The sequence below is a fragment of the Bos mutus genome, chromosome 13 (assembly GCF_027580195.1).
Source record: "Bos mutus isolate GX-2022 chromosome 13, NWIPB_WYAK_1.1, whole genome shotgun sequence".
Lineage (NCBI taxonomy): Eukaryota > Metazoa > Chordata > Mammalia > Artiodactyla > Bovidae > Bos > Bos mutus.
Window position 1 is genome coordinate 2,632,768 of NC_091629.1, and position 14,222 is coordinate 2,646,989.

Genomic DNA, 14,222 nt, shown 5'->3' on the forward strand with positions numbered 1-14,222 from the left:
CCCCATTATCGACACCCCTACCAGATGGTACATTTGTTAGAACTGATGAAACTACACTGACACATCATCATTCTCACATGGAGTCACAGTTGCTATCAGGGCTCACTCCTGGTGTAGATTCTATGGGTTTGTGTAAAAGTATCATGCCATACATTCACCATTTAATATCACACAGAATAGATTTCACTGCCCTAAAATTTCTCTGTGTTCTATCTATCCATCCCTGTAACTTCCCTAATCCTGTGCTGTGCTGTGCTGTGCTTAGTCACTCAGTCATGTCTGACTCTTTGCGACCCCATGGATTGTAGCCTGCCAGGCTCCTCTGTCCATTGCAATTCTTCAGGCAAGAATACTGGAGTGGGTAGCCATGTCCTACTCCAGGGGATCTTCCTAACCTAGGGATCAAATCCAGGTCTCCTGCATTACAGATTCTTTACTGTCGGAGACACCAGGGAAGCCTATAATCTTTTTCTAATTCCTGATTAATTGAGCTGAATTAGCTGTGTCCTCTGATGGCTCAGTCGGTAAAGAATCCACCTGCAATGCAGGAGACACGGGTTCGATCGCTGGCTCAGGAAGATCCCCTGGAATGGGTAATGGCTACCCACACCAGTACTCTTGCCTGGAGAATGCCATGAACAGAGGAGCCTGGTGGGCTTACAGTTAGTTCATGGGGTTGCAAAGAATCAGACACAACTGAAGTGACCGAGTATGTACGCATGCATGCATGCTTGTCGAGATATCGTATCAGACACCAGAGACTCCTTTAGATAGTTACAGAGACTCTCCCTTTAGTAAGTACTCTTTAAACTTCTGCTATAACTGCTGAATCTCTCCCCACCTCTGTTACTCCAACTAAAACTCCAAAAGTTATTTTCTGCTGTAGGAATATTTTTGTTTGGAATTATTTTGAAGGTTTTCCTAACTCATAATATTCAAGGTTATTTTCTATCTGCTGTGATAGACATATGCCTAGTTAGTTTAGGGCTTAACATTTCTTTTTAAGAACATGCTAGAATGGGAGCTGTAGCTGCTTTCTGCCTGATGTACATACTGGATTTAATGAGAAGATATTCCTTTTCAGAAAAAAGCAAGTTGAAACAAATACACGACCAATTTAGGTAAACAAACAAGATATATCTAAAAAATATAAACTGAGAACACAAGTATTATACTTTATATAAAGGATGGAACATTGTGTTGAATAAAACCATGGTATAGACATTTTATACATCTCAGTTTGACCAGAGGGTGAGTTATGAAGTGGGGAGGTGGGCAAATGATAGAAAGGCTGCTGCTGCTGCTGCTAAGTCGCTTCAGTCGTGTCCGACTCTGCCCATAGAAGGCAGCCCACCAGGCTCCCCCGTCCCTGGGATTCTCCAGGCAAGAACACTGGAGTGGGTTGCCATTTCCTTCTCCAATACATGAAAGTGAAAAGTGAAAGTGAAGTCGCTCAGTCATGTCCGACTCTTAGTGACCCCATGGACTGCAACCCACCAGGCTCCTCAGCCCATGGGATTTTCCAGGCAAGAGTACTGGAGTGGGGTGCCATTGCCTTCTCCAGATAGAAAGGTTACCCATGGCCAAATGGCCCTCTAAAAGATTATGTCACTTAAACAAGCTGCATATAAGGTAAGCCAATTTCCTGTTCATTCTCTGCTCAGACTACCTCCCGTACTTCTTATATACCTAACTAATAGGTGCTTCGTGTCTTGGAGAAAATCACACCTTGGTACCTTATCCCAAATCACCCCTAGTGTTCTTTGTACTATTTAAACTTATCAATATTTCTTGGTTTTGTTTGGATTTATTATTTATTCTCATATATGAGCCTATTATATACACACATTAATACATTTTTTAAAAACATTACATGCTGCACTTGAATACACTGGTTTTGTCTGTCTGGAGTAGATGTTTCCTCTTCTGATAATAGGATGTATTTCTTTGGGAAATTATCCAAAAATCTGTATTATTTTAGAAAAAAATATTTCTTTATGAAAGGATAATATACATACAAAAAGTTCACAAGTGATGAGTATATAGTTTCATGAATTAAACCCAAATATGGAACCAGAACCCAAAGTAGGAAATAAAACATTCCCAGCACTTTACATGACCTACCTTTCTCTCAACTGTAAACACTGTTCTGATTTCTGAACCATTTTTTTGAACTTTATTGTGAACAGAATCAACCACACAGTATGTACATTTTTGTGTATGGGGCCTCTTTCATTCTACTTACGAACTTCACTCATACTATTGCTCCTAGCAATACTAATACAGTGTTCTAACTAAGAACACAGTCAATCCTAAAGGAAATCAACCTTGAATATTCACTGGAAGGACTGATGCTAAAGCTGAAGCTCCAATACATTGGCCACCTGATGCGAAGAACTAACTCATTGGAAAAGACTTTGATGCTGGGGAAGATTGATGGCAAAAGAAGGGGGAGGCAGAAGAGATGGTTAGATCACTGACTCAATGGACACAAGTTTGAGCAAACTCTAAGAGACAGTGAAGGACAGAGAAGCCTCACATGCTGCAGTCCATGAGGTCATAAAAAGTTGGACATGACTTAGGGACTAAACAAAAACAAAGACATTTTTTGTCTTAATCCTTGGAGGCTGTGAATAGGTTAAGTTGCACAACAAAAGGGATCTTCCCCACCCAGAAATTGAACCTGCATCTCTTGATTCTCCTGCATTGGCAGGCAGATTCTTTACTACTAGCACCATGTGGGAAGCCCCTTTAGTGGGTAGTGTCAAATAGATTTCCAAATCGCTCTGACAAATTTACACCTGCCGAAATAACTTAGCTGGAGAAGGAAATGGCAACCTACTCCAGTATTCTTGCCTGGAGAATCCCATGGATAGAGGAGCCTGGTGGGCTACTGTTCATGGGGTCACAAAGAGTTGGATATGACTGAATGACGAAGCACAAGTAATTTAGGAAAGACCAAATTGTTCCAAACACTTCTTATTTTAGTTGAAAGTGAAAGTAAAAGTTGCTCAGTTGTGTCCAACTCTTTGCAACTTGATGGATTATACAGTCCGTGGAATTCTCCAGGCCAGAATACTAGAGTGGGTAACCTTTCCCTTCTCCAGGGCATCTTCCCAACTCAGGGATTGAACCCACGTCTCCTGCATTGCAGACAGATTCTTTACCAACTGAGCTATCAGGGAAGTCCTGTTATTTTAGTTAATTTGAATTATTCTGTTATCTGTAGTGATTCCTCATTGTGATTTTAACTTGTATTTCCACGATGTCTAATAAAACAACATCTTTTCATATTAGATAATTCATTTGATCTGGATAATCTCATTTTTGTGAAGTAACTGTTCATGTCTTTTGCTCATTTAAGAAATTATTTTCATATTCTGATAGATTTTTATGAGGGTTTTGCATACAAAATCATAAAATCAATAAGGATCTTATACAAATACATTTAAATACATGTATAAAAATTGATTCCCTATTGTGGTTTCTATTTTCTCTCCTAGTGGTATTATTTCATGGACAGAAGTTCTAACATTGAAATTAGTACATTTTTTATTTTTCAGTGGGTGGTCTCCTCTGTAATACATTCTATTCCCAGCCAATGTTTCCTCTAAGTGCTTTATTATTATTATTACACTTCTGGCCATGCTGCACAGCATGGGGGATCTTAATTCCCCAACTAGGCATGGAACCCATGCCCTTTGCATTGCCAGTGCAGTCCTGACCTCTGGAATGCCAGGGAAATCCCGGCTTTAGTTTTTATTTTTAGAAGTCTAATAAATCTGGAATTGAATATTTCATGTGCAGTGAGGTAGAGGTGAACATTATTTACCAGTGATCTAATTTATCCAGATCATTTGTTGATGCAGCTATTCTTATCTTCTCTGTGCTACAGTGTCATCTTTTTCATATACTTGATTGTTGCTTGTAACAATGCCACATCTTCTACTGGCTTCTTTTAGGCAATGACTGAGTGATGCACACAGACACTAAGATACTCATAGGGCCCTTCCAACAGCCACCTCTGGTTTCAAGATTTCTCTATATCTTTGCCTAGCTTGCTTTTCTGAGATCACCTGCAGTCTAGATCCCTTTCACCCTACCTTTTCTTTCTCTTTCACCCTGGGCAAGAACTGCATCCTGGTCTGACAACTTTTCCATATTTCTCTGGCTCCCACCCAGTTCCCTCACACAGGCACTTTTCCTAATAAAATACTCACATGTTTAGTTTCATTTCAGAGTGTGCTTCTTCTGTTAGGTCTGGGCAGACATAAGTGTTGCCAAGAGTGGTCTGAGTAAACAGGCAGCAAGATGGGTATTTGGAATTGACTCAAAGGTGGGAAGTGGCCCAGATATAGGTAAGGTAAAGTATCAACTTGATTGTGAAAGATTTCACCAGTGGTGAAACCCCAGATTGGTAGCTGCCCAATATGCTACTGGAGATCAGTGGAGAAACTCCAGAAAGACTGAAGAGACAGAACCAAAGCAACAACAACACCCAGTTGTGGATATGACTGGTGATGGAAGTAAAGTCCAATGCGGTAAAGAGCAATATTGCATAGGAACCTGGAACGTCAGGTCCATGAATCAAGGTAAACTGGAAGTGGTCAAACAGGAGATGGCAAGAGTGAACATCGACATTTCAGGAATCAGTGAATTAAATGGACTGGAATGGGTGAATTTAACTCAGATGACCATTATATCTACTACTGTGGGCAAGAATCCCTTAGAAGAAATGGAGTGGCCATTACAGTCAACAAGAGTCTGAAATGCAGTACTTAGATGCAATCTCAAAAACAACACAATGATCGCTGTTCATTTCCAAGGCAAACCATTCAGTATCACAGTAGTCTAAGTCTATGCCCGACCAGTAATGCTGAAGAAGCTGAAGTTGAACAGTTCTATGCAGACCTATAAGGCCTTCTAGAACTAACACCCAAAAAAGATTTCTTTTCATTATAGGGGACTGGAATGCAAAAGTAGGAAGTCAAGAGATACTTGGAGTAACAGGAAAATTTGGCCTTGGAATATGGAATGAAGCAGGGCAAAGCTAACAGAGTTTGGCCAAGACAAGGCATTGTTCATAACAAACACCCTCTTCCAACAACATGAGAAGACTCTACACATGGGCATCACCAGATGGTCAATACCAAAATCAGATTGCTTATATTCTTTGCAGCCAAAGATGGAGAAGCTCTATACAGTCAGCAAAAACAAGACTGGGAGCTGACTGTGGCTCAGATCATGAACTCCTTATTGCCAAATTCAGACTTAAATTGAAGAAAGTAGGGAAAACCACTAGACCATTCAACTATGACCTAAATCAAATTCCTAATTATACAGTGGAAGTGACAAATAGATTCAAGGAATTAGATCTGATACACAGACTGCCTGAGAAACTATGGACAGAGGTTCGTGACAGGAGGCAAAGATCGAGATCTTCTCCAAGAAAAAGAAATGCAGTAGGGTAAAATGGTTGTCTGAGGAGGCCTTACAAATAGCTGTGAAAAGATGAGAAGCAAAAGGCAAAGGAGAAAAGGAAAGATATACCCATTTGAATGCAGAGTTCCAAAGAATAGCAAGGAGAGATAAGAAAGCCTTCCTCAGTGATCAATGCAAAGAAATAGAGGAAAACAACAGAATGGGAAAGACTAGAGATTTCTTCAAGAAAATTAGAGATACCAAGGGAACATTTCATGCAAAGATGGGCACAATAAAGGACAGAAATTGTATGGACCTAACAGAGCAGAAGATATTAAGAAGAAGTAGCAAGAGGAATACACAGAAGAACTACATAAAAAAGATCTTCATGACCCAGATAATCACGATGGTGTGATCGCTCACCTAGAGCCAGACATCCTGGAATGTGAAGTCAAGTGGGCCTTAGAAAGTATCACTATGAACAAAGCTAGTGGAGGTGATGGAATTCCAGTTGAGCTATTTCAAATCTTAAAAGATGATGCTGTGAAAGTGCTGCACTCAATCTGCCAGCAAATTTGGAAAACTCAGCAGTGGCCACAGGACTGGAAAAGGTCAGTTTTCATACCAATCACAAAGAAAGCCAACAGCAAAGAATGCTCAAACTACTGCACAATTGCACTCATCTCACATGCGAGCAAAGTAATGCTCAAAATTCTCCACAGCAGGTTTCAATGGTACATGAACTGTGAAATTCCAGATGTTCAAGCTGGATTTGGAAAACGCAGTGGAACCAGAGATCAAATTGCCAACATCCGTTGGATCATCAAAAAAGAGAGAGAATTCCAGAATAACATCTGCTTCTGCTTTATTGATTATGCCAAAGCCTTTGACTGTGTGGATCACAACAAACTCTGGAAAACTCTTAAAGTTATGGGAATATGAGACCACCTGACCTGCCTCTTGAGAAATATGTATGCAGGACAGGAAGCAACAGTTAGAACTGGACATGAAACAGCAGACTGGTTCCAAATCAGGAAAGGAGTACATCAAGGCTGTATATTGTCATCGTGCTTATTTAACTTACATGCAGAGTACATCATGAGAAACGCTGGGCTGGAAGAAGTACAAGCTGGAATCAAGATTGCCGGGAGAAATATCAATAACCTCAGATATGCAGATGACACCACCCTTATGGCAAAAAGCGAAGTGGAACTAAAGAGACTCTTTATGAAAGAGGAGAGTGAAAAAGTGGCTTTAAAACTCAACATTCAGAAAAGTAAGATCATGGTATCTGGTCCCATCATTTCATGGCAAATAGATGGGGAAACAGTGGCAGAATTTATTTTGTGGGGCTTCAAAATCACTGCAGATGGTGACTGCAGCCATGTAATTAAAAGAAGCTTGTTTCTCAGAAGAAAAGTTATGACCAACCTGGACAGCATGTTAAAAAGCAGAGACATTACTTTGTCAACAAAAGTCCATCTATTCAAAGCTGTGATTTTTCCAGTAGTCATCTATGGATGTGAGAGTTGGACTATAAAGAAAGCTGAGCACCAAAGAATTGATGCTTTTGAACTGTGGTGTTGGAGAAGACTCTTGAGAGTCCGTTAGACTGCAAGGAGATCTAACGAGTCCTCCCTAAAGGAAATTGGTCTTGAATATTCATTGGAAGGACTGATGCTGAAGCTGAAACTCCAATACTTTGGCCACCTGATGTGAAGAACTGACTCATTTGTAAAGACCCTGATGCTGGGAAAGATTGAAGATGGAAGGAGAAGGGGATGACAGAGGCTGAGATGGTTGGCTGGCATCACCGACTCAATGGACATGAGTTTGAGTGAACTCTGGGAGTTGGTGATGGACAGGGAGGCCTGGTGTGCTGCAGTCCATGGGGTGGCAAAGAGTTGGACACGACTGAGCGACTGAACTGAACTGAACTGAACTGACCTGACCTGACCTTGGTAATTATCCCAGTGGGGCTGGGATGCTGTAGCAGGTACACTGATGGAGGCATTTGAAATATATGAAGTAAAGTGTACAAATAATATGGTCAGGTGGTTCCTGCCAAATTGTAGTCACTCCCTATAGAAGGATGATGGGAGACCCAGAGCTGTTAACAAACAGCCGTTAATGGCTAAATGTGAGAGTCAGAGAGCCTCCGTGGTACATATAAAGGGTCCTTATCACCTGTGCTGGAAGGGCAGATACAGATGAATAGCAGTTTGCAGACTTAACTGTGAAAGCAGAACTCCAGAGGTGCTTGAATTCTCAGCTAAGGCAGGTCTGGTATGTGAAGGTCAGGACCTGGTAGAAGAAACTTTGGACCCTGAAAACTTGGATGAGGTCCCCAGGACAACTATCCCTGAGAGTATTGACTCTACCATCCTCCTGGACTTTGGGGATATGTAGAGGCGCCTCTAGCAATTTTTAGCACTTACACTGTGCTGGAAGACATTGCAGAAGTCCATTTTCACCAAAACAACATATGTCCCCTCAGGAGGTGCCCTACCTTCTGTCCCACAGGTCAGGCTGATACCAAATTTCAAATCCTAGCATAAACAACCCCCAAGGCCCTATGACCAATGGTTGGCCTGTAAAGAGAAGATATTAAGAAATATAAGAATTAGGTGACATGTACTACAGAAGCTATGAAGGTATTCCCAGGGTTTTATTTTAGGGTACATCATCAAGAAGGCTGCAATTTAAGGCTGAATGAGCAAGAATTTATTGACTTAGAAGTACTTCCTCAGGAGGCATAATTCAATACCCTACAAAACCATGAGGGAATGTGGCAAATTTGCTGCTGGGCTGGCTCTTAGATGCCTGGGAGAAATGATGGCCAAGTCTCAGCAAAGCAAAAATGCCTGAATTACCCTGGAAAATACAAAGGAAAGAGTAAAGAACTTAAGGGAAGTGAATGTGATGGTTAATTTTTTGTATCAAACTTGACAATTTTATGTATCCACTTGACTGTCAACTTGACAGCATGCCCAGATATTTGGTTGAATCTTGTTTCTTGGTATACATGAAGGTGTTTCTTGCTCACATTAATATTTAAGGCAATAGGCTAAATTAAGCAGATGGTCCTTCCTAATATAGGTGGCCTTAGCCAAACCTTTGAAGGCCTGAGTAGAATAAAAGGCTGAGTAAGAATTCTCCCTCTCTGGATACATGTATATGTCTGGTTGAGTCCCTTTGCTATCCACCCGAAACTATCACAACATTGTTTATCAGTTATACTCTAATACAAAATAAAAGGTTCAATTAAAAATATATATCTCTCTCTCTGACTCTGAGAGTTAGACATCAGTCTTTGAAGGCTTGGACTCAGACTGGAACTATAACATCAACCCTCTTTTCAGATAAAGAAAAACCAACCAAACAAAAAGCATTATTTAATTTTTTCCCTCTAGGAGTAATTTTTGCTGAGATGTTTTTTAGGGCCACACTACTACTGCAAGACTATAGTGTTGAGGTTGTCCACTTTTGAAAAGGACCAGAATATTGTTCAGAACTGTCTATAAAACTGCATTTGTCTTCTGCAGTCGGTTGCCATGGGAATTAGAACCACTTGTTCATGCTACCCACTTGTGCTTTCAGGATGTGCTCAAACACAAATTTCTAAATAGGAGTTTCATTTGATGATGGAGGGCTCCTGCCCATGCACCAAATTATGGTTCAGACAACTCAGTTCATAGTAGTCAATTTGTGTTGCATGGCACACTGAAAGTTCATGGGAAGACATTCAATCTTCACTAAGGCCCAGGAGCAAGCTGGCAGTTGGTTTTCAAATAGGTATCTGAAAAAGACAGCTTTTCCCCTGAAATCTCAGGGTTTTTTTGTGATTCATCTTCAGAACCCTATAGATTCCATAACACATCACTGTCTTCCACAGACCCTTCAATTAACATTTGATATGCTTAGTCTTATGGCCTATTTGCAGAGAAGGCAATGGCACCCCACTCCAGTACTCTTGCCTGGAAAATCCCATGGACAGAGGAGCCTGGTAGGCTGCAGTCCACGGGATCGAGAAGAGTCAGACATGACTGAGCGACTTGACTTTCACTTTTCACTTTCATGCATTGGAGAAGGAAATGGCAACTCACTCCAGTGTTCTTGCCTGGAGAATCCCAGGGATGGGGGAGCCTGGTGGGCTGCCATCTGTGGGGTCGCAACAGAGTCGGACACAACTGAAGTGACTTAGCAGCAGCAGCAGCAGCAGCGTGGCCTATTTGACAAAGTAGCTTTTGTGGCAGCAACTCTTTTGGAGCTGCCTTTATATTTTCAGAGGTCCACTAAAAACTGGCAACAATGTATGGCTTAGAATACCTCACAGAAGTATATAATCCATCAAAAATTCAGAGCCCTACTAGACACTGTGCTTCCTCTATAGTGATAAGATATGCTAAATAAACTAATTTGTCCTTTACCTTGGAGAGGACACTTGACATATCCTGGGCCACTGAACCTCTAGAAATTTCACCAAAGTGACAGGATCTTGAATTTTTGTTGTTTTACTTTATCCTTCAGAACCAACATTTCTTTACAAATTATCTAGCATATTCTCTAGTTTTTGACCAACACATATCATTATGATACCAACAATCATCATTGTGATATCATCAATGTCATGGACCAGGCTGATTTCCTATAGAATGGTTGGAAATCAAGTATTATGCAGACTAAATTATCAAAGTGTTGTGATACTGGTGAGTAAGACTGTGAGAGTATATCATTGTCCTTTTCAGGTGAAACCAAGAGGCTTTTAACATATATATAGGGGGAAAAAACAGATAAATACCTGCATACCAGGTAGCTATATGATGTTTTGCATCTACAAACGAACTGCAATTGCAAAAGCAGTTGCATCTCTGCAGCCCTTCCAAGAATGTTGTATTGCTTTTGATTTTCTATTTTGGTAGACAGAGGCATTTCTAGGTGCTTAAACTTGATATTTCCTACCACAATGATCCATATTTCATATGGGAGGGAACCAATATTGAGAATTTACCAGTTGCAGAGTACGTCTATTTCAATTGTATTTCAGAAATGGGTAAATGATCATGGGGGTTGTTCTGGTATCTTTCAGGCCTGCTGTGAGATAGACCAAAATAAAAACTCAATTAATTACCCAAACCTGAAAGTTCCCACTCTTACTGATAGATCACAATCACTTTTTGTTTGGTGAGGATTTAGCAACAGTTCAGAGTTAGTGTTCAATAATCCCCTCAAAGCCTTTGTATTTCCCTTTCTCTAATACTATAGCTATTAGTCCCTTTGAGGCAAGTCTAAAGGGAAGGTTTACAGTATAAAGTCTAGGCATTGGTGTAGGGTGCTTCCTCAAGGGGATCTCAGTCTTCATTATAGATTCTTTCACTCAAGAGATTCTGGGACTGTGAATTTACTAAAGTTAGGGAAACAGGGAGAGAACCATTATTCTAAATAATGATAATTTATGTCAGACATTCATGGAATCTAACAAATTCACTTGTAAATGTATACTTACATGTACAAGATCCTGAGAATATAAAGACAGAAAATGTTATTTCTTTTTCTATAACACATTTCTTAAGCTCATATATTATTTTTACTAGATGCGTATCAAATCAAATTCAATTTTATATTTTATATTTCAGAGTCCCAGATTAAAGTAGCTAATATTAACAAAATATTGTATCATCAAAAGTAAGTCTAAGCCAAAATTCACATAATCCTATAAACCATGAAAATGAAACAACAAAGCAAAAACATTGACTGAATGTGCTCACTTGTGGACATGATTATGATTCATTCTAAAACATTGCCTTTCTGATACTAGTTGTTAGATTTAATCATAATATGAAGAATATACTAGTCAGTTTGTATTCAAAATTTCATTTTTATGAAAAAGCATGAATAAAACAGGGAAAACAGAATGACCACTTTTACTTTAAGAATTAGTAGGAATTTGGAATTTAAAATTTGTTTCTAATGCTGTGTTTATTTCATGCACAAAGAACTAGAATAGACCTCTGAAATAAAAGTAGAGATTTCTATAAACATAATAGGCTGTATTAAACCAGCCATTATGTTGGGTACGATTTTCATTTAATGTCAGAAATTGGCTTTTGAAGATGGCAATCTAAAAATCAAAGTGTTCAAGTTTTGCAGCTTCTAAATTGATTAAAGTTGAAAAGAAGTAAGTGTTAAAGAAACATTTTGAGAATATAGTCATTCAAATCTTATTTCTTTTTTTTGGGGGGGGGCAGGTAGTGCTTTGTTTTTATTACATCAGAAAAGGAAAAGGTATGACTGAGAGCAGCAATAAAAGATAAGTATGTCAAGGAGAGTAAAGTCTTCACATCAGAACTCTCTAGCCCTTCACTATTAGAATATAAATGCTACACCTTGAAATAAACCAGAAAATGAATGAATATATCTTTCTCTTTAAAGTGCCAGATCAGAAGAGGTGAGCTTTTCTCTGAGAATCAGGAAAGCTGCCTTCTAAGATTTCTGTGATCAAAAATGGGGAAAGCACTGATGTAGAAAGACTGAATCTCAGAAAACTGGTTCTCAGCACCAGTTGTGTTAATAGAAAAAATACCAAAGACTCCAATACTGTCTCACCCATTCACAGGATGAATGGGCAGTTGGGGAAATCTAACTCCAAACTTACATGGAAAAATCATTCAGTAATATTTCAGTACATGAATATCCTTTATTCATATAATTTCTTGTTTTATTAAAGTAATAAGAAAGCACTGATACTTGTAGCAAAATAGAGGTAGAAACAAAGGAACACTTTGTGTCTCTAAATTAGCTCAGTTTATTTGTGGGGAGATTTTCCTCTACTGGCATTATCATTACATTATCTCTTTGTTTTTGTTTTTATTTTTGTTATTTTTTTAAAATAGCATACACCCTTATCTCTTAAAGAGAACATCTCAGTGGTATGAATTCAGCTTTATTCCAACTAAGTCATTGAAAAAAAGAAAAAGAAAAGAGGAATTAGGAACAGATCTTGGGCAAAAAATTAGCAAAGCCTTTCCCATTAAGTTCTGGCCCAGGTTTGACATATCTATGGTACTTTTTCATAAGTGATTTCATCTGAACTGTGGCTGCTCATATAACTTACAGAATTTTATTCAAACTCCTTTAGTCTCTGATTCATACTTTTCATTTAAGAAATCCTTAGTGACTAGTGCTTAGCATAAATTTCATGCTCAATAAATATTTATTAAATTAAATAACCATTCTAGTCCAAATCTGTTGGAATTCCACTACAGTGGCAATACAATAAATTAGGACTAGTTCCATAGTTTTACAGGTCAATTAGAAACATCATTTACTGGTTATATAACCTTTACATTGAGCAATTCACTTAAGTTCTCTTAATTTCAGTTTTATCTTCTATAAAACTGTATGAGATTGTTCTGCACATTATGTCACATCTATGAAGAGCCTTCCACAGACTCTAACACATCAGTGAGGTTGTTATTATTTTTACTGTTATTATCAACGTTTGCAAATGGCAGATGAGTTTTCATCTCTGAGATTTGTGACACTACTTTTCCTTCGCATTCAATATCTTAAAATCGATCATATACAGGAAGCCACATTTTCAAAGTCCCAGATCATCATGGGTCAATTACAAATGGCACTTTCTTTCTTGTTTCTTTCAGGACACACACACGGTAGTTTTATAGAGTTTCCCATAATTCCTGTTAAAGATGCTACTCTTTCTCCTGTCATCTGTTTATCATAAAATTCTGAGGATAGAGACCTGATTTTCAGACTGTTTTTTTATTCACTAGAGCTCCTATTCACCCTCTTTGTACAGGGAACTCAAGTGCTCAAGATAAGGCTCTGAATGTTATACTGGTGGTAGCTGTTGTTTTACTTCTTCCAGGAATTGTCAAGAAGGGTTATTCAAGAGCACATTTATTTATTTTTATTTATACCATTTTTGATGCAGCCACAAAATAGAAAGAACAGGCAGTTGAGACTCAAGAAACTGAGAAAAGGCAAGGCATCCCTGTTGAATATGAGCATAAGGGCAGCACTGCACTCAGTTTTGGATGATAAACTATTTGTTCAACAGAAAATCCTACGGCTGCAGGATGCTCCTGCTGCAGTGAGAAGAGCACGGCACACGTTCAGCCCATAAATGCAGCAGTGGTTGCTTTAATCTATGAGGCAAAGTGAACAGGTAGCTGCTCTAAACCACATTGTACGAATGAGTGGAAATGACTGACTAGGTCACAAAGTGAGGACTGCTCCTGAAGGAAGAAAAGTCGGGACGAGGTATTATTTATCTGCAAACAATAGCTGTCACTAGTCCCATCAACCTTTATCATTATGATCACTTATTTAAGTTACATTTATGGAAGATTTATGTTAAATCGGAACACCATGAAGTCTCATTTCTCTTTGCTTCCCAGTTTTAGCCACCTGCCCCAGCCTGTGCGGGCTTTCCTGGTGGCAGTAAAGGATCTGCCTGCAATGCAGGAGTCCTGGCTTCGATCCCTGGGTTGGGACGATCTCCTGGAGAAGGGACTAGCTACCCACTCTAGTATTCTTGCATGGAGAATTCCATGGACAGAGGAGCCTGGTGGGCTACAGTCCATGGGGCTAACACTTCACTTTCACTTCCCATCTGGTGATGCCTACCTACCAGACCCCTCATGTCTGTCTACTGCCTCAGGCCTGGCCTCCTACCTGCCTTTGCTTCTGATTCTATTTCATGCCGCTCCACTCTCTGAACTCCTGAGTGAACATTCTAAACTAAAGGGCTTTTTTTTTTTTTCACTTTCTTGTTGAAA